Genomic DNA, 20,502 nt, shown 5'->3' on the forward strand with positions numbered 1-20,502 from the left:
CTGATCTCAAAAGTGTTGAAACTATAAGAAACAGTCATCGTCTTAACAGCCTGAACAAAACAGACAGCTCTTTAAAATAATTAGCAGGGAAGATTCTTATGCACTGCACTAATAAAGATTCCATCATAGCCCAGGGTAGCTCTTTACTTTCATTTTGGTTTAAACAGGTAAACATTGTAGCATCGATTAACAAAGCCACTTATTTACTAAGCATAGTGTCTCTACAGCAGTTAAGAGGATTAACTGTCTTTATGTATATAAAATTTCAGCATAACAGATTAAAGACAAACCAATCCTGTCAGATACAACTGACCTACCTTCTCGTCCCAATTTTTTTGGTTAATAAAAATAGGCAGTGGTCCCGATTTGGACCCTAATCCTGCAATGAGTTCCATGTGGTTGGATGCCTGTGTAGAGCCCATTGGGATTAGAAATCACATGGAGGGAGTTTTTTTTATCTGCAATTTGTCTGCATTAGGTGTGTAGGTTGTTTCTTCAATGTGCTAAGAAATAACCCTAATTCTATATGCTGTATCTCTACTCTAATCCTTTTGAAGTAGGTACTCTATGTAATTTGCTGAAGTGATTTACATAGCTTGCACTTAAACCATTCAAAGATATTAATTTTCTAATTGTTAATCTTTCATAATTAAATTAATGACATCTAAGGCCTCAGTTCTTCAATGAGCTTCACAGGGCCAGACAGCTGAATATGTGAAGAGCTCCACCGAAGTCAAGGATTCTCTCAGATGCAGGGGTCTGACTGCAAAAACCCTACAGCAGGAGCAGGGTCTATTTGTTACACACTTGTTAATATCAGTTTGGGGATTTAAACCCAGCTTTAAAGCTTTTTAGCTAGGCCTTGTCTACCACAGAATTTTTCTTTAGGTTTCCCTCTGTTGCTCTATCAGCAGAAGCAGCAACAGGGGATATACTAGCATAGACAGACAGCTGCAGGCCTCCAAGTTTTTAAACTACTCAGCTTAGTCTGAACAGGGTTAGAAAACATAATGGTTAAAATGTTGGCAAGCATTCTGTGTTACAATTCCCGTCATCCCTAGCCCCCATGAAGCAGCACCAATCACAATGCAGCAGTGGGCGGCTGAAGAAAAACTCTAGTGTAAACAAGACTTTACAGTGCCCATTCCAACTGAATTAAAGAGCAGTTTTACTAACTGATTCTTGGAAAGCGACTACTGTGTAACTTCATATCTTCCACCCTTTCAGGTAGAATTTGTCCTCAAACAACCCCACAAAGTGTCATAATCCAAGTCCCACATTCAGCAGACATGATGGTTTTTCAAAACTAGATACCATTGATAGCTGTTACATTATGTGTCTTCCCAATGCACTGCAGGCCAATAACATGGCAATTAGGTAACAAAAAGAGAGTCAGAAACTAAGACTAAACTAATATTTCTAGCTTTCCTGCCAAATAATGTTTTTGAAATATTTCAGCCATAACCAGTGTAGCTTCACTCTGAAAAGTGCACATGTAAAAAAAAAAAGTTACCCTCTTACTCAACTGATCTGCTCCCCGTGTGTATTCTGAGTAATTTCTGCTGACATTAGGGACAAAAGTTTTTACTGCTTTTACCTCTGTTAGCTCTGCAAAGAGACCATGAGCTGCAGATTCTCATCCTTTGAATCATCAGTAAAATTGTTTACAAAGTTTAGTAACTTCTACTCAGTTACACCTGTATTAGGGTGACCAGACAGCAATCGGGACATATGGTCACCGTAACCTGTATTAACCTGTTGGTGTAACCCATTGGCGTAGGAGTAAGTGATGGCAGAATATGGCCTGGTGAGTCTTTACTACCAGTGATGCACAAGAAAAGAAAGAGGTCAGTTTGACTCTCAAGTAGAGTTTGCATAGCTGCCAATTTGAAGGGGAAAAAAAGTTATTACTGTTACAGGGTAAGCTGCACATTTGACTCCTCAGTGGCCTCTCTGAAGAGCATCCCCTCAGGTATCAGACCTCTGCCTTCTCCAGTCCTCGGACGGAATCCCATGATTCTAATACTCAGACTAGGTTCCAGGTTACAGCACTAATATTTACCACCCAGGGTTCCTCAGAAGGTCCCACTGGGTTAGGCACCTGCAAGAGACTTCCCTTCTGGAGCTGTGACCAGTAGGTAAATGCAGTGACTCAGAAAAAGCTTCTCCAGAGCAAAGTATTATTTGTTTCTCCAGAAGCACATAGTAATCCAAGAGAAAGGTTTGAAACAACAAACAATCATACATGTGCCTTGTCCAAAGCGGACTACAAAGAGTTACAAAGGGGGTCTCACAAAACTGGATGACTGGACAATAAAACGACAGATGAAATTCAATGTTGATAAATGCAAAGTAATGCACATTAGAAAACATAATCCCAACTATACATATAAAATGATAGGGTCTAAACTAGCTGTTACCACTCAAGAAAGATCTTGGAGTCACAGTGGATAGTTCTCTGAAAACATCTGTTTGGTGTGCAGTGGCAGTCAAAAAAGCTATCAGAATATTAGGAACCATGAGGAAAGGGATCAATGATAACACAGATAATATCATACTGCCACTATATAAATCCATGGCACACCCATACCTTGAATATTGAATGCAACTCTAATCACTCCATCTCAATATTAGGATTGGAAAAAGTACAGAGAAGGGCAACAATAATGATTAAGGATATGGAACAGCTTCCATATAAGGAGAGATTAGAAAGACTGGAACTGTTCAGCCTGGCAAAGAGATGACTAAAGGGAGATATGATAGAAATCTATAAAATAAATGGTGTGGAGAAAGTGTTATTTACCCCTTCACATAAGAACCAGGGTCACCCCATGAAATTAATAGGCAGCTGGTGTAAAACAAACCAAAGGAAGTACTTCTTCACACAATGCACATTCAACCTGTGGAACTCATTACCAGGGGATGCTGTGCAGGCCAAAAGTACAAGTGAGTTCAAAAATAAATTTGATAAAGTCATAGAGGGAGGTCATCTATGGCTATTAGCCAAGATGGTCAAGGGCATAACCCCATACTCTGGGTATCCCTAAACCTGACTGCTAGAGGCTGGGATTAGACCCCAGAGGATGGATCACTCAATAAATTCTCTATTCTGTTCACTCCCTCTGAAGTACCTGGCACTGGCCACTGTCAGAAGTCAGGATACGGGGTTAAATGAACCATTGGTCTGACCAAGCATGGTCATTTTTATGTTCTTACCTAAAGCTTAACATTTCCCTCCAAGCTTAGCTTGGTCCAACTCATCCCAGGGACCTCCACTTCCAGGCCTGGGCATCTGCTTCCCTGCAGACACTGGCTCCCTCTTTTGAAGCTCAGGCCCTCCAGGTCTTATGTACTCTAAAGTTCTTTGTTTCATGTTTCCCTCATGAAGGCTCCCTCCTCTGTCCCAAGCTAGGAGTGTGGGGCCATCTTGGTCAGAGCAAAACTTCAAAGGCTCCAAACTGGATTGTCAGTTAAGTACCAGTGACTATGTTATCCAAAGCGAGAGCTCTCCCATGTAGCAAGCAGCATAAAATCAATCTAATAAACAGAGGTATACATAATACAGTAACTCCTCACTTAAAGTTGTCCCGGCTAATGTTGTTTCATTATTACGTTGCTGATCAATTAGAGAACATGCTTGTTTAAAGTTGCACAATGCTCCCTTAGAACGTCGTTTGGCAGCCGCCTGCTTTGTCCACTGCTTGCAGGAAGAGCAGCCCGTTGGAGCTAGCTGGTGGGGGCTTGGAACCAGGGTGGACCAGCAACCCCCCTATTAGCTCCCCACTCTCCTAAGTTCCCTGTGCTGCAGCCGCCCATCAGGCTAGCAATTGCTGGGCAGTTCAGCTGTCCCTCCCCTCACTGCCCTGTGCTGCGTCTGCCCTCTGCCTTGGAGCTGCTCCTGGGAGTGTCCTGCTTGCTGTGCAGAGAGCGGGGAGAGAGGGGCTAATGTCAGGGTGTCCCCCTGCCCCCCGCTTACCTCATCTTCCACAGAGCAAGGGGCGGGGGCACGACAGGGCTCAGGACGGAGAGAGGTTCCTGGCAGCAGCTGCTGTCTCAACTTGCTGATCTACTTAAAAAGGCAGTGTACTTAGAGTGGGTCAACGTACTTAAAGGGGCAATGCGCATCTCTCTCACACACATAGTGTGCGTCCCTGTCTGCCATGCTGTCTCCCCTCCCTCCATTCATGCTGCTTTGTAGAGTGTCAGGCTACATTCAGGGCCGGCTCTAGGTTTTTTGCCGCCCCAAGCAAAAAAAATTTTGCCTGCCCCCCGTCCCAGCCCTAGGCTCCTCGTCACACCCCCTGCCTCCCCAGCCCTGGGCTCTCCCCCTGACCCGCACCCCCCTGCCTCCCCAGCCCTAGGCTCTCACCCCCCGCGACCCGCATCCCCTTGCTGCCCCACCCTGGGCTCTCCCCCACAAACACACACACACACACCCTGCTGCCCCAGCTCTGGGTTCCCCCTTCGCCCCCACCATTGCCCCCCCACACCTTCTACTGCCCCAGCCCTGAGCTCACTCCCCCCCCCCGCCACCTGCACCCTCCTTCCGCCGCAGCCCTGGGTCACTGGTAACGCGCTCCCAGGGCAGGTCATTCAGCAGGAATTTTAGATGTGCACAGAACACAGTCAGGATTGGTTCCCATATGGTTACAGAACTGCAGTAAAGTGGAACAATTTTCAGCTTGTGTGATTGAAGGATATCTGGATGCATATTATAAGACTGTCCTCCATAAATGAGGAAAAGTTGAGGTGCCTTTATTATTCTTTTGTTCCACTCTTTCTTTCTATGGGGAATTTGCCAATGCAATATCACTGTCTTCCTTTTAAACAAACAAAAAGGCAATGGCTGTTGAAAATAGCAATTCCAGTCCTAATAACCACTGGGAAGCATTTCTTGCTCAATTTTATCCTACTTTTTCTACAGCAGGTTACAGTGGATCAGTATATTTGATTTGGGAGAAATGAAGTAACAGCTGCCCAAACTAAGCTTGAGCACTCCTGAATTTTGAGGTGTTCAAATCTGGAAGGCAGGTGCTGGGGGGGGGGAGAAGCGGGGGGCTGTGGCTCCGCAGGGGAGCACGGCGGCATGTATGCAGTAGCGTGTCTGGCACTGCGCGAAGCCAGACACGCTGGTCTGAATGGCATGGTAAGGGGGTTGGAGAAGGGGTAGGAGGTTCCGTGGGGGGCAGTCAGGGGACAGGCAGCAGTTGGATAGGCATGGGAGTCCCAGGGGTTTGTCAGGGGAGAGGGAGGGGGTGGGGTCCTAGGCGGGAAGTTGGGGGGGGTCTCAAGAGGGGGCAGTTGGGTACAAGGACCATTGGGGCTTAGATAGGGGGTGGGGTCCTGGGGGTCAGTTAGGGGCAGGGGTCCCAGGAGGGGGTGATCGGGGACAGGGAGCAGCAGTGCTTAAATAGGGGGTGGGATCCTGGGGGGCAGTTAGGGGCAGGGGTGATCAGGGGGCAGGGGGCGTTGGATGGGTTGGGGTTTCTGTGGGGGGCAGTCGGAGGGAGTGGATGGGGGAAGGTTGGGGCTACCCTCCCTCCCCGTGGAGTGTCCTATTTTTTGAATGTTAAAATATGGAATCCCTGCTCACAGTGCAGCTCTCTATTCACAGCAGGCTGCAGCATGAGGTCTCAGCTTTCTCACTCCCTCCCCCTTTCCTGTTGGTAGTGGCCAAGGGAATACTGGGAAATGTAGTTCTTTCCCTGCTCCAGGGCTAGCTCTATAGGCAGGGAGCTAACCAAGGAACTACAGCTCCCAGGGCCCCCTGTTGGTTCTCAGCTCCCATGCTGGATCCCTGCCAATGGGCTGCCCCAAGCACGTGCTTGCTTTGCTGGTGCCTAGAGCCACCCCTGGCTACATTAACGACGAGTTAACTCTTGAGGGCTCAGCCAACTGCTAGTTCATCCTTTAGCAGTAAGGTATTCCCTGGGAAATATCCCAGCCTCTGACTTCATCACCTCAACCAAGCTTCACAATCATCATTGCTGTGTACCAGTATTAAATTGTTTGTTTAAAACTTATAGTGTGTGTGTGTGTGTGTGCACGCACACACCACACACACAAAAATATAGTCTTTTGTCTGGTGAAAAAAGTTTCCCTGGAATCTAACCCCCCCTATTTACAATAATTCTTATGGGGAAATTAGATTCGCTGAACATCGTTTCACTTAAAGTTGCATTTTTCAAGAACATAACTACAACGTTAAGCGAGGAGTTACTGTATTTGTAAAAGTAAAACAGGTATCTCCCACAGTCTTTACACTTGTAAACTGAGCATATTTGGTACAGAAATCATTACCAGACAATAAATATGGAATGCACCCAATGCCTTTTACTAGTCTTTTTTTCAGAGCAGAACTCCTTAATCCTGTGGAGACTGTTTTTATACTCCACCCAAAATGTTTCACAAAGAGCGCATCAGCACACCAAGACCTGAAAGAAAATGTGAGCACTTCCAAAGCTACAATTATACAAGCAAAACACAGCATTGTTCATTCATCAACTACTTCCCATAGGAGTATGTGAAGAAGAGCTCTGTGTAAGTGTTGGTCCAATAAAAGACATTACCTCAGCCACCTTGTCTCTCTAATATCCTGGGACCGACTCAGCTACAAACAACAATGCATGTCCCATAGGACTATGTATTTAAACTGAGGAGGTTGAAGGTGATCTTTATAAATTGGATACAGAAGGGCTTTCATGGTCAGGTATCAGGAAAAAGAGGACAGGCAAACTTGGAAGCCGAGGGAGTAGGATTTAATTGCTTTATTACAGAACCATAGACCAAGGAGAAGAAATGGGGTTGAATTACAATCTGAAAAGATTCAGGAGGCCAAATCATACCAGGATAAGTGGGTGCAACTCCACTGAAGACAGTGGAGTTATGCCAATTTATCCCGGATCTGCATTTGTCTTAGGGAGTCCATTTGACACCTATCGATCTTAGATACTTATCTGCCCCCATCCCCCATTGTCACAGTATCTGCGTGCCTCACAATCTTACATGGATTTATCCTCACAACGCCCCCCACGAGCTAGGGCAGTGCTATTATCCCCTTTTTACAGATGGGGAACTGAGGCCCAGAGGTCCAAGCCACATGGGAAGCTTGTGGCAGAGCAGACAACTGAGTCCATCTCCCAAGTCTGAATCTAGCGCCCTACTCACATTTCTCTCTGGCATACCGCATATGAGGAGAAGTTATAGCTGCAGGTATGACTTTAGAATGACTCTGCTAAAATCTATTGGACAAGCTCACCCTGCCTGTCAGCTGAGATACTGGAGGGCTCTAGACCCTGGAATCTAATGTGATTTCCCCGAGTTGAGGGGAATCAGAACTCAGGAAGACCACACAACCCACTGCCTAACATGGAGCTCTGTATCGTGGTGGGCAGAATTACCACCCAGGGAAAGGAAATAAAGTTTCAAGCATTAGGGCTTGTCCATGTGAGGAAATTGACCAGCATAGCTGTAGCAGAATACCTTCCCACGTGAATACACTATTTCCGAATAAAAATCTCCTTATTCTGGAATAATTGGTAAGCTTCCAAAGTGGAATGATTAATAAAGTCACTTGTATTCTTCAACAGAGCATCCACACAAGAAGCTATTCCAGAATAGTTAGTGCAAAACAGCTGATCAAAATACAATTTTCCTGTGGAGACAAGCCCTTACTCTTTCAAGACCCTTTCCTCAGGACTTATTTTATTGTCCACAAGACAGACAACAAAATCAAATCAACTGAACTAGGCTTCTTAGTTTCAGCTTCCCCTTCCTTTTATATTCTGTCCTGGGCAGCCATGTTTTGCGTAGGATTCTGTTAACCCTGTACAGACTGCAGCACTCTTGTGACAGGCTTCATATGCCCAGACACACAGGGGTGTGGGAAGATGGATTTGTAAGCCAGTCTCATTCACTGAGGAGGAACACAGCAACTGCAGGGCCTACTGTAGCCTGAAGCCTATGGAGCAGCTCGAAGCCCCCCATATGTGCCCAGTTACAATCTATGTGAAGACTCTTGCAGGAGTAGTCAAAGTCCAGAGAAAGAGTGGAAGCTATTTATTATGGGCCAGATCCTGATGTCCCCATACATGTTGAATGGTACCCTTACTCCACAGAAAGTCTCATTGAAACAAGTGAGTCTACTCAAGGCGTAAGATGCTATTGAAAGCAAAGTGATTCGATCTATATGGTAGAAATCCAGAAGTAAAGTATTCAGAAATGGAAATCTGGTATGTTTTGAAACTTTTTATTCCATATGTGGAAGAGAAATGTATTGGATAAACCAAGCTCTAGTAACAACAGATGCACAAGAAACACAGAGGGCATCTAGAGAGGAACTCAACAAGTGGCATCTAAATAAAGTGGGCTTTATTATTTTACATATAGCATTATACATTTGCTAGACAAAGGGAAGCATTTTAGTCTCAAAGCCCTTGTACCTAATCTTACTTCATTTCTTGTCCATCCTTTGTTTCTATCTTACATCTTATGTGTAGACATCTGGTTATATAAAGATTCTTAGTTTGTACAGAACTAAGAATCATCAAGAAATCCTTCTTGGAAAACAAGTCCTTGCATTACAGGATTAGTCTGTTTGAAAAATGCTGTTTTTTAAGGCTATAAGAAACTTAGCAACTAGCCATGTGTACAGTCAAGGTCAGTTACTGCACCCATGCAAAAAAGAAAATATGTTTTGTGTCAAAGAGACAATGACTAGTTTCTCAGTCTAGGAAAGTCACTTCACAAAATCTTTTATACTCTTATTAAATGATGTCTCGGTGATCTCTCATTTTTTAAATAAGTTCTAAATAACAGCCTGGTAAAAAAAGAAATCAGAAAGCTACAATTTGGTAACAAGAAAGAAACCTCTTTGAAAGAAAAAGAAGAAATGGTAGATTTAGGAGTACTTACAAAAATAAAAAGATGCTCTACAAGTTTCATCTAGACCTAAGCAAATACCGTTCTCTTGCAATACTCCAAAGATCCCAAACATGTCAGTTTTTCCTTCTAATAATCTGCCAGTTTGAAATTATCATTTTAACCTCAGATTCAATTGCATATGCATCACATAATACGACAAGATATGTAGAACACGGATATAGTTACGTATATAGTATAGTATGAATATCCAAATATCAGTTATCCAAAACTTCCTTATTTTAGGTAGCAGGTTGTGTGTTGTGACATCTAATAATCAAGGGAACTTTTAATGTGATTAACTGAACAACTGATCATCTGAATTAATGTCCCTGTAGCAGTCTCGGCCGAGGTTCGGCCCTCAGCGGGGCTGTGGGGTATCCCACCGCCTCGCTCTGGTCCGCCGTCAGTTCTGGTCCAGCGGCAGTCTGGGACAGCAGACACACGGTTAGGGGGCTCAGGCCCGTAAGCAGGGGCTGAGCCAATAGGTCAGAAAAGAGCCCCGAGCCCTCGATCAGGGCGGGGCAGTAATCACCCAGTCTGGAGCTCCGGCCCTCAAGCAGGGGCTGAGTCAGTAGCTCGGAAACCCAGGCCCTTAAGCAAGGGCTGAGGCAATGTCTATAGCAGCCCAGGCCCTAGGTCAGGGCGGGGCAACAATCAAACAGTCAGTCAGAAACCCAGGCCCTTCTAGGCCAGGGAAAAAGGGGAGTCTGCCACCCAAGGAGTGGGTGGCAGGGGGGACGCAGACCCTCCCACTCCACTGCGTCCCAGCCTGGGGCCCTAGCAGCGGCAGAAACTCACTGCTGTCAGCGGGGATCCTGGCCGCAACACACTGACATAGGCTCTGGCAGTGCTGCAGCCAGACTGGGGTTGGCTGCGCCCGGGCTACTTCCACACTCCCCCTCGTATGGTACTTGGGCCGTCCTAGTGTCTTCGGTGCTCTCCACCAGCATCGGTTCCTCTGGGTAGGTAGCGAAGGGTATGCTCGGCTCCTCCTCGAGGTAGCTGGAATGGGGCAGGCTCGGCCAGTCCTCCTCGGGGTACCGGGCGAGGGGTAGGCTCGGCAGGCCTGGTGAGTCAGCAGGCCGGTCGCGGCCTGCGGCTGTCTCCCAAGCGGGAGCTCGGCCACCGATGTCTGCTCTCTCCGCCAGCCTGTCCTCCACTGAGCTCTGCAGGCGGGCTTTTATACTTCTGGGTCGGCGCCGTGACCTCTGCGGGGCGGGCGCCAGACCCAGTGGCTCCGCCCCCGTTGGTGTTAGGGGAGGTTCGGCCCTCAGCGGCACTGTGGGGTATCCCACCACCTCGCTACAGTACCCCATGATATTGTGATAATTAAGGCTGTACTGTATGTAAGGTTACCATGAATTAAGAGGGAGAAGGGAACCATTTCTAAGATCTTACAATTATTTTAAAAAATGTCACCACCCAGAAGTAGGCTTGGTGATTTTCTGGACATAAGAAGAGAGGATCCCTGCCTGGAAGAATTTACAACATAATTTTAGACACACAACAGAGGTAATAAAAAGTGGGAAAGGCATGAGATGAGAAGAGACAAGGGTTACTGTAATATGATTACATGGTTACACAGTTAAGGAACATAAACATTGTGATGGTTCAATTGTAAGTCCGGTGGTCATTTTTGTGTGTGTAATTATTATTGATTTACTTCTCGAGGGAATTGCAGAAGCAGCACGTCTGGAAGAGGGATTTAAACAAGGAGATCTGGATCTAAATGTGGCTATTTTACTTGCAATAATCATTGTTCAATTGCATTTTTCATTCTCTATTTTGCTATGTATTTTTCTGTAAGTATCAGGTTAGCACATATCCTGGTTTAGCAAAATAAAGCGATTGAGTATGGTATGAACATTGAAGGCAAAAGCTCAATAAAAGAGCAGCATGCTTTCCAATCTGGCCTTTTAGAACATCCACTATCAAAGGGCTTTGGGGGCTTAAGGGGATTAGATACCATGACATCTGTCAGATCATTATGTAAGAAAACTCTCCTGCTGTTTTCCACGGGTCCAGCCCCTACTGTCGAATATTTTTGAAAAATTTAAACAAGAATATTAAAACAAAACAATATTTGCACTGCTGTAGGCAAGTTGTTATACAAAATACGGCTAGATTAATTTCTCTACCCCAACAACAAGTTATGTTCAGTGTCATGATTAGAAAGTACCCAGTGATATGAGTATGGATTATAGAACAGACATGCTCTTAATATTCAGACAGATTGTACACACGGATTGGACCAATGTAGCTGTAATTTAGACCTGCAGATCACCAACAGAGTACAAAGAGCTAAGGTAAAATATGAAATGGTAATTCACATTGTATTTCAATAATATGCATAAAACATTTTACCTTCTTGTTAATCCTGAGAAAGCTTTCAGTATAAAGCAAAAGACCAATTGATGTCAAGAACAGCATGTAACACACTTTGTCCATTCATGCTAACATCTGTACATTTACCATAAAGGGCAGCTGTTTTGTCAAGAGTATTTAGTATTCAAGTTCTGTTGCTGAGGGCATGCCAGAGTAAAGACATGTCATGGAACCCACCTCAAACATGGCTGAAAAGCTGCAGCTTTTATTAAAATGTTAATGAGGAGTCTAAGTCTGTCCTAACCTATCACCTATAGCCAGTAGTTAGTGTGGAGGATGCAGATTTAAATACCGAGCCATTGGCTCTGAGTTCTACAGTGTCATTCTGATCTTCAGGGTCCATTCATTTTCATGCCTATATTGTCTTCAGTCAGTCATCTAACTCTTATAGCGGGAGACTAGATGCTTGTGGGGCTGTTCTAGATGGTAGGGTACACATTATTTTACTTGTACACGCAAGTGCGCACACACACACACACACACCCCTCCCCTTAACTAGTATGATCCCACTTTTTAACCCAGAACTTGGGTCAGAAGCTTCCTCGGTCCAACTCCTTTCTATGTCTTAACACCAGTAACTCCCCACTGCCAGGATTTCCTCCACCAGCTGCACATTGGAGCAGGGATACTGGACCCTGGGTCCCTCATCCCCCAGGTGAATGCTCTAGCCACCAGCTTAGATAGTCATTCTCTCTCTCTGGCCAAATGACCAGGACCACAGTGCTCTCCCCACCCCACATTACCCTGTGGAGTGGGGGGGGGGGGGGAGGAATGGGTCTCTGTCCTTCTCTCCCTGTGCCTTCTCCCTGCACATTTGTCTGCTCTCCCTGGAAGCTGCTTGGGGAGTGGGACAGAGAGAGCCTGGCTGGAACGCTCCCCCCCCCCCCCTCACACACACACACACCTCCCAGCCAGGCTGTCTCAGGCAGAAGTGGCTCTGTCCCGCTCCCTGCCCGCTACCAGGGAAAGCGACTGAACGTGCCAGGGGAAAGGTGCAAAGAGAGAAGGACAGAGCCCCTCTCCCTCCCTGCCCCCAGCAGGACAATCTGTAATAGCTACTGTGTGTGCATGCATGCACCACTTTTCATTTACTGGATGGAATTAGAACCTCCTGAATGTGTCATTGTCCCTATACTGCTGAAAGCTAGTGGAGATTCCCCTGTAAAAGCCTGGAACTGGAGGACTGGAGTTCTATCTCTGCTTTCACTGTGCAGATCTTAAGCAGCCAGCTTGAAGTCCTAGGTAGCTATGGATTTATTACCCTGTGCAATTGTCATAACACGTAATTAGTGTGAAAATGTTTGGAAGGAAAATCTTACTACTAATCTGAATTATGTATTGTTGAAAATGCATATTCTCATCTCTCTGACTTTCCAGGTTTAAAGTCTTCTGGGCAAAATTTAAACTTTTCCAGGTTTGTGTCTCCCCTCCCTCTTCCCAATTCGACCTCTCCTTACCCTTCTGGCTGCTTATACATATATCTTCTTGTAGGGGCATTGAAGAAACAGGATCAGCCTAAAGCTGAAGCGTGGCTGGCGATGAAATGTGTGAGTGGCTCCACAAGGGAGTTGTCTGCCTGGCTTATACAGGTTCACTCCACAGGTGTGGAGAAAGACACCACTATAAGCAAAACACACGCTCAAAACCTCGGGCAGAGCCAAATTTACCTGCTGTATCTTTGCTTGGCTCTCCATACTGCCTCCTACACCCAAAACGAGCATCCGAGACAACTGACCTTTTTTCCCTTCAAAGAAATTTCCCAGAATAGCCAACTCTGAAATAAATATTTCCTTTTATTTTTAAATACAAAACAAATAGACATACATATACACATATATATTATATATACACACACACACACACATATATATATATACATAAAAACCCCAAAATTCCAATCATCAGATTCCAAGATGAGGTCCCTCTCCAATAGTCCCTTTCCTAGCTATTCCTTGGCTCCAGAGAGACTTTAAATCAAGGATTTAAATTTTTAAAAACATACAGTAATTAGCATGGTCTCTAGACACATTTTTCATCTGTCCCAGTCATTACAATAGATGGCCCTCATTTTAGATTTATCCTGCACAAAACCTGCTCTTTTACTTCTATTGCAGTGAATAATTTACATCAGAAACGGTGAATCATAATCTTGAGGGACACAAGGTAATTCGTACTACCGAAATTCATCCCATGTTCCTTACTAAACTCTGTTGTTATTGTTCCTTCATTCTCTCTCTCGATGTGGTATGGCCCATGAAGATTGAGAGCTGAGCATCTCATATGCATATTCTTCTGCTCTGTCCTTTAAACACTTGTAATTCATCTAATGCTTTAACACAGAATCCAGATTCCCATGGGTAAAGTCCTAGTAAAATCACTTAGCCCATCGAAATTTTTCTGGAGTTGGGAGGGGATAGACTCCTCTCCCCCACAGGTACCTGTGCAACTGGGTCACAGCCACTAGCATCGCCTCTTCAAACACAGATCCTACTGTGGTGTAACCAGTGTACTGCTTGGGCTTATGCTCCCACTGCTGTATAGAAGAAATACATATTTAAAGGGACCCAATTTAGAAGTTATGGATTAGACATTCTCCTGCACCTAGTTTCCAGTGGGTTCAACAGAAGGGGGTGGAGGGACTGCAAAGGAGCTGTAACCACACCAACCCTGGTCCTGGCATAGTTTAGAGCAGCCCAAGAGTTAAAGTAAGAAGACGATGGTGAAAACAGCTCCTCAGCTTAAAAGGAGAGAAAGACAGCTCCCCTCCTCTGGGCTGGGGAAGCGGTGTTCCCACAGATCCCACTCCTCCTTGCCTGATTTGGTGAGAGCTCCCTGCTGTTTCAGTCTACTTTAACCACTAGATCAGTCCAAAGGGATGCTCTAAACTATGCCAAGTGGCTCGGGGGCACTGTCAGTTGATAATTGTGGGATACAGTAACAAGCTGGTTAAACCCCTTAATATGTCCTCTATGCTGGGCTGTAGGAGAGTAGTCATGGAGGAGCCCCATATGTGCTAGACAAAGATATTTCTTTACCGATGTCACTAAAAACACTTTAGAATTTTTTTTTTTTTTAAATCCAAGTTAGTTGTACAGCGAAGACCAGTGAATTCAGTTTGACTTCTTTATACTCAATTCCACTTTCAGGTTCTTAGAAGTGAAATGTTAGGTCTCAAACACTGCAGAGGAATTTTTCTTGTTTAAAACACTTTGCATTGGAATTTATTTTTACATTTTGGAAATCTTTCTGTTGATTTTAGCTTTTATAAAAGCTGTGTTTACAAATTTAATTGTTAGGCCAAACTAAACACATTTTTAAATATTTTCGTTCAGAAGAGAGCTAGAGAAAGCAGCCCATTCTTAACTAAATAAATGCCCTTGTACGATATGAGTGTATGTATTATCTTTGGATCTAACACAGCTGCTTAACAGGATAATGTCTAATGTCAAATGAAACATGGTCTCTAGATTTTCAGTTCTTACTGGGTTCTGGTCATTCTATTTAACACTAGCAAAACTCCCCAAACACATTCCTAGACTTACAGGACCATTAGTTCAATTCAAGTGAATGAAATGTAGCTGGTTTCATTCCAAAAAAGTTAAGAAACTTGAAATTCTTCAGTATTGGTTTAATTACATTAGATGAAGAAAATCCATCACTACAAAGTCTCCTGCTGAAAGAAGTTTTTGACAGGAAGAACAGCAGAGTGTTTCAGCAAACAAACATTTTTCCTAAATGAAATCATTATGAACGAGGAAACATATTGTACATAAAAAAAAAAAACATCTGAAAGACAACAATATGATCCATAACACATACATCATCAACAGCCATAACCCTAACTAATAATTGCATCACATCCATCAAATTCAGAGGCAGGTAAAATAATAGACGGACAATATGTTCCTGCTTACAATGTAAAATGGCTACTTGCTACTAAGTTTATATAATGTGCTTATGTTGCTCTCTCTTGGTGAAAATGCAGTACTGATCCAATTATTTTTTAATTCGTTCAATGTGAGAGGACAAAATGTGGCAAATAAAAATTAATTCCAAACCTAAAATTTGTTTCAAATAATTCTTATCTTTCCAAATGTAAATATTTTTACTTCAAAATATCCAGAAATATCAAAAAGTTAGCAGCTTTGTTCACTAGATCCTTGGTTAGCCAGTACCTGATATATCGTACATGATTTTCTTAAAGTGATCAATATTTCATTAACTGTGTGTGATTACTTTTCTGCCCCTCCACCCCCATTATAAATGTCCTTTATAAGGAAGGGGGGAATTAAAAAAAATACAATGCAGTACATACTGTAAATAAAAGATTTTTTAATTGCAGCACACACCAGATGCTCCAAGCATCACACAAACTGCTCCAAGCACCAGGCATTTAGATCACAGAGGACTCCTCAGCACTAACACACTCCTTACTGAAGTGATCCATTGTAACCCTTCTTCGCATAGCCTAATACATTTGATACAACCTCTCACTTCTTAACCACTAAGGCCTTTGTCCTCTAAACCAAGTTTTTCATAAATCCTTCCCTCACTGATATTCTCAGCAGCGATCTCTCTACATCCTTGTTATCCTGAATTGCTGTCCTGTGTTTTGTCTGCTCTTTAGACTGCTTGCATGTACCTCTGCCGTGCTATAATAATGTTTAATAATAACCCCTGTCCTTTCCTCCTGGGCTGTGCAGTACTTTCAGACCTGTGCTCCAGTCATGTTTATAACCAATTCCATGTGGTATTTAAATAGGGTGAAATCGCCTCCAGGCTATTTTTCCACTCAGGGCAAATAACCTAAACGAATGATTAATTCTTAGTGAGCAAATGGGTTCATTTGTATTTAAACAAGGTAGAGACTTTTTAACATGTACAGAAAATGCAGGGGAAAAGACTTATACTTTGACACCAAAGTTTGGAGATGTAGGTGCCTAAAGTAAAGCATCCAAACCGATATTTATGCAGCCAAATAAGTGTGGCATTTTTTTAATATGTGCTGTGCACCTGCAGCTCTTGTGGGCTTCAATGGGAATTACAGGTGCTCAGTGCTTCTGAAAAAGTAGGCCTCTTTTACTTGCTTAGGTGCTTAAAGGTGGATTTGGGTGCCTAATTTATTCTGAAGTTGAACATTGTATCCTGAAAGTTCTGTAGAACAACATAAACGATGACAAAGTTTCTTCAGGAGGATTTGAAAAGGTTGCTACTGACTCAGCATTACAAGATCCACTGACATAGACAATTAAGCCACTAGGATAGGTGAAAACCTTGATTAACATCTTTCTCCAACCATTAAAGCCCCATTTACAGTTTACAATCTGGGAGTATTTGCCTGCTCATTAGCTCAGTGTGAATCATCCCAGGGAAACAGTAAAATTGGCTGAGACTTTTTTAGAAACCTTTTGAACTTGTCCTTGTGTACGTGCAATGCTAAGGGTCTAGTTGCTGCACCTTATATTATACACAGCACATTGCATTAGGATGAGAATTATTGTGCAACTGTGTGATTGATTAGTATTCCAGCTATGGCTGCTGCCACCAGGACTCACATGGAGTTGTTATACCTCAATGTGACTACCCTAGTGAGTGAAATTTTAAAATGAATGAATTAATTATAATGTATAAAAATGGAGAAAGATTAATTGAGCCATATTTCAGTCAAATGATTCTGCCAAAGTCATGAACAGAGACTGCATAAGATGAGAAATTTATAAACAGTACCAGACCTCTGGGACAGAAATATAGATACTTTAATTAATTGTTCTATGTATTTCTTTATAGTATACAATTAGAAGAAATAAAGCAATAGTGTATTTGAGCAAAAGAATATTAGATAAGCTATAATAACAGAAAACAGATGGAGCTGCTTATTTATCATTACAGCACCAGAATAAAAATCTGGTCATGGAAGAAGATTAAGGTTAGAATGTTATTGACAGAAAAGGAGAAAGATGATCATATCAGTAACACACAAAGGGGAAATTATCACACAGCAAAGAACAATCAATGGGAATATAATCTTCTCTATATGCTAAATATAAATAATCAGAGCAGACGTATATGAGAAACACTTAAATACAATGTAAAATCTGATTTAAAAGTGCAAGATGGCAAAATAGTTTTAAAAATGCACCAGATAAAAATCAGTAACTACAGTAGCTGCTGATTAAATCAAATACAAATCGGATGTCAGAAGAACACACTAAGCTAAGATTTGGCCCAAAAAGCAGAATTCTTACAAAGAGTATTGAGCTACTTTGAGAATATTTTTAATACTGCCCATCTTAGGCACTCCCCACTTCTTCCAGCTGAAGCCCTATAATTTCAGTGGACCTCATGCAGGTGCAAGGGTCCATCCACAAAGAGGTAGTTGTGAGATCAGGTTCCTTAGTGGCAAAACTTAGGCCACCTCTTCTGCGTACACAAGAAGGTGGCCAAGTGAGGTTTTATTTTTGTACCCACTTCCTGCTACTTCCAAAACCCGGGAGTTCACATTCTATTTGCAAAAGCCCTGGAGGGACACTACAGGATACAGCTCAATGGAAACATTATGGAGCATAATCCATGCATTTGAGCATATACTCACAATCCAGTCTATGCTACTGCCCTGCACTTTGATTATTTGTGCTTTCAGCATGAATGCTCTCTGTAGATAGCTGGCTGGGGTTATGCAATCACTTTTGAACTAACCAGAACACAGGTGCCAATATAGGGGGAAAATATATAAATTCCTCACAAACTGATGGGAGAATAGACCTTCACCTACACTCAAGTCTGTGAGCATATATCATTGTATCATTTGTGAAACGCTGGCAAGCACGTCTTAAAGTTGAGCTGCAGTACCTAAGGGCCTAATCTTGTAAACATTTACCATATTAGTAAGAATAGTACTTACTATCATGTGAGTAGTGCCAGTGGAGAAAGCTCTTTTCTCAAAGTCAGTAGCAACTGTTTTCTGGATCAGGCCTCAAGATTGAAAATGCAAAGCTGCTCTCCAGTGTGCAGCCACACCTTACTGATGTGTGTGTGTCTGCAGATGGAGTTGCAAATTACAAGACATGGATTGATAACACCTGACACATCAGAAACCATTAGGATTTTATTAAAGATCAGGCAAACTATTTTAGCCTTCTAAGACACAGCACATCACTTTAATGCGAGGTTAAATACAAATCCCACTAACCTATACTAGTTAGAAAAAAATATTGAAATGTACAGCTTAAAATTGAAATTAAATATGTAGCCTCTCTCTTTTTCATCATTATTTTAACTTTGATTTTTAAAAGCTCCAAGTTGGCCTATACGCCATTGCTCTGTAACTCCAATATTTCTGTAGTTGATAAATATTACAGTCTACCAGTTAATTAAAAATTTGTTGGATTTTTGGAGATTTTATATTAGTAGAAAAAGCATTTTATTATTAATTTATTTGATGTTTTTAATTGCAATCACTAGTTTGCAATAAGTAACCCGGTGGGGGAGGGAGGGGACGACAACTTGAGAAGTGTTTTCCCTCCTAACTGATTGTTAATTAGAAAAAATCATTCAACTTTTGTATAGATCTTGATCATACACTAACTCGGGATACTAATCCCTTCTGCTGCTGTGTGGGGTACCACAGTCCTTTTCCTGCTCCTGGTGCCCCCAACAGCGGGTCTTCAGTGACTCAGCCCTCCAGCTGGATCACACAATCAAAGTGAACCCCTTCTGCTGTAACAAAAGTCCAACAAAACTATCTGCCCTCCCCAGGGTCTTCAGCCCCATCTCTTGGCCCTTTAAAGTCAGTCCTTTGCTTGCCCCCTTCTCAGGGTTCACACCACTTTACCAGTGGGGGAACTAGGGTTGCCAACTTCCTAATAGCACAAAACCAAACACCCCTGCCCTGCCTGAGGCCCCATCCTGGCCTGTCCTTTCAAGGCCCCACCCCCCACTCGCTTCATCCCTCCTCCCACCCTCACTCACTTTGACTGAGCTGGGGCAGGGAGTTGGGGTGCGGGAGGGGGGTGAGGGCTCTGGCTGGGGCTGTGGGCTCGGGGGTGGGGCCGGGATGAGGGGTTTGGGGTGCAGGAGGGGGCTCAGTGCTAGGACAGGGGTTGGGGTGTGGGGGAAGGTGCAGGCTCCAGGAGGGAGTTTGGGTGCGGGAGGTGCTGTGGGGTCCCCACAGTTCTTACTGCAGCTCCCAGGAAGCAGCTAGGAGCCACTAGTTGTGGCTCCTAGGCGCATGGGCGGGCAGGGAGGCTCTGTACACTGCCCTCACACCTGCAGGCGCCGCCGCCACAGCTCTCATTGGTCGCAGATCCCGGCCAATGGGTGCTCTGGTGCTGGCACTTGGGACGGAGGCAGCGCGTGGAGCCTCCCTGGCCGCCTATGCGCCTAGGGGCCACAGTGACCTGGCGGCTGCTTCTGGGAGCCGCACTGAGCGAGGGCAGGCAGGGAGCCTGCCTTAGCCCCAGGCCCCCACTGCACTGCCGACCAGACTTTTACCAGTGATGATTGGAGCCGCCAGGGTCCCTTTATGACTGGGTATTTGGTCAAAAACCGGACGCCTGGCAACCCAAGCAGGAACCTGGGCCCGCCCACTGCCCTGGGTTCTAACCCAGGGATCCTATAAAAACAGCAGCCACATATCACTCTCATTTGCTGCTGCTATTCCCTGAGTATCTTCCCACGTTGCCCCTTTATCTTCACCCCTTAACTCAGGGTTCAAAGCAGGTCCTCTCTCCCCCAGCTTAAGCAAATGCAACCAGAACAAATCTCTATTTATCCCTCAAGCTCCTTTGGCCAGCGAGGAGCAGCTTTCCTTGCCCCTCTGGTCCCACCCAGGAACTGACCTGCTAAGGCCCTGCAGCTCTTTTTGTCTGAGTCTGCTGGGCTCTGATTGCCTGTTTCCGTGAGGCTTCTCTAGGCAGGCCTGGAGGATCCACCTTCACTGCTCCTTTCCTGGGGTAGGGTGTAGTAGGATGGCAGGGCCTCCTCTAGGGAGCCGCAAAGGCCAGGCACACCCAATCACATACACTCATGGGAACTTTGCCATTGACTTCAATATGAATGGTACAGGATCAGGGCCTTTGACAGGATTAGAAAAAGTCAAAACATTCACTTAGAAACAGTTCAGGTGGAAGCCTGCTCGGTAGGGTGAGGGTAATATGAGCAAAGTGCTGGACAGTGAGAGCTGAGAATGGTCTAGAG

At 44.1% G+C, this 20,502-nt stretch overlaps 1 long non-coding RNA gene across 2 annotated transcripts in view; it reads right to left on the minus strand.

The window, feature by feature from the left end:
- The window catches only part of LOC135972998 (uncharacterized), a 234,366-nt gene extending 215,811 nt beyond the window's left edge, over nt 1–18,555 (minus strand). Inside the window, exon 1 of one of the 2 annotated variants that reach the window (XR_010589666.1) lies at nt 18,209–18,555. This is a non-coding gene — a long non-coding RNA (uncharacterized LOC135972998). The remainder of the gene's footprint in view (nt 1–18,208) is intronic. The other variant, XR_010589667.1, reaches the window with a different exon arrangement.
- Between the last annotated feature and the right edge of the window lie 1,947 nt (nt 18,556–20,502).

The sequence above is a fragment of the Chrysemys picta genome, chromosome 8 (assembly GCF_011386835.1).
Source record: "Chrysemys picta bellii isolate R12L10 chromosome 8, ASM1138683v2, whole genome shotgun sequence".
In the NCBI taxonomy this organism is placed as follows: domain Eukaryota; kingdom Metazoa; phylum Chordata; order Testudines; family Emydidae; genus Chrysemys; species Chrysemys picta.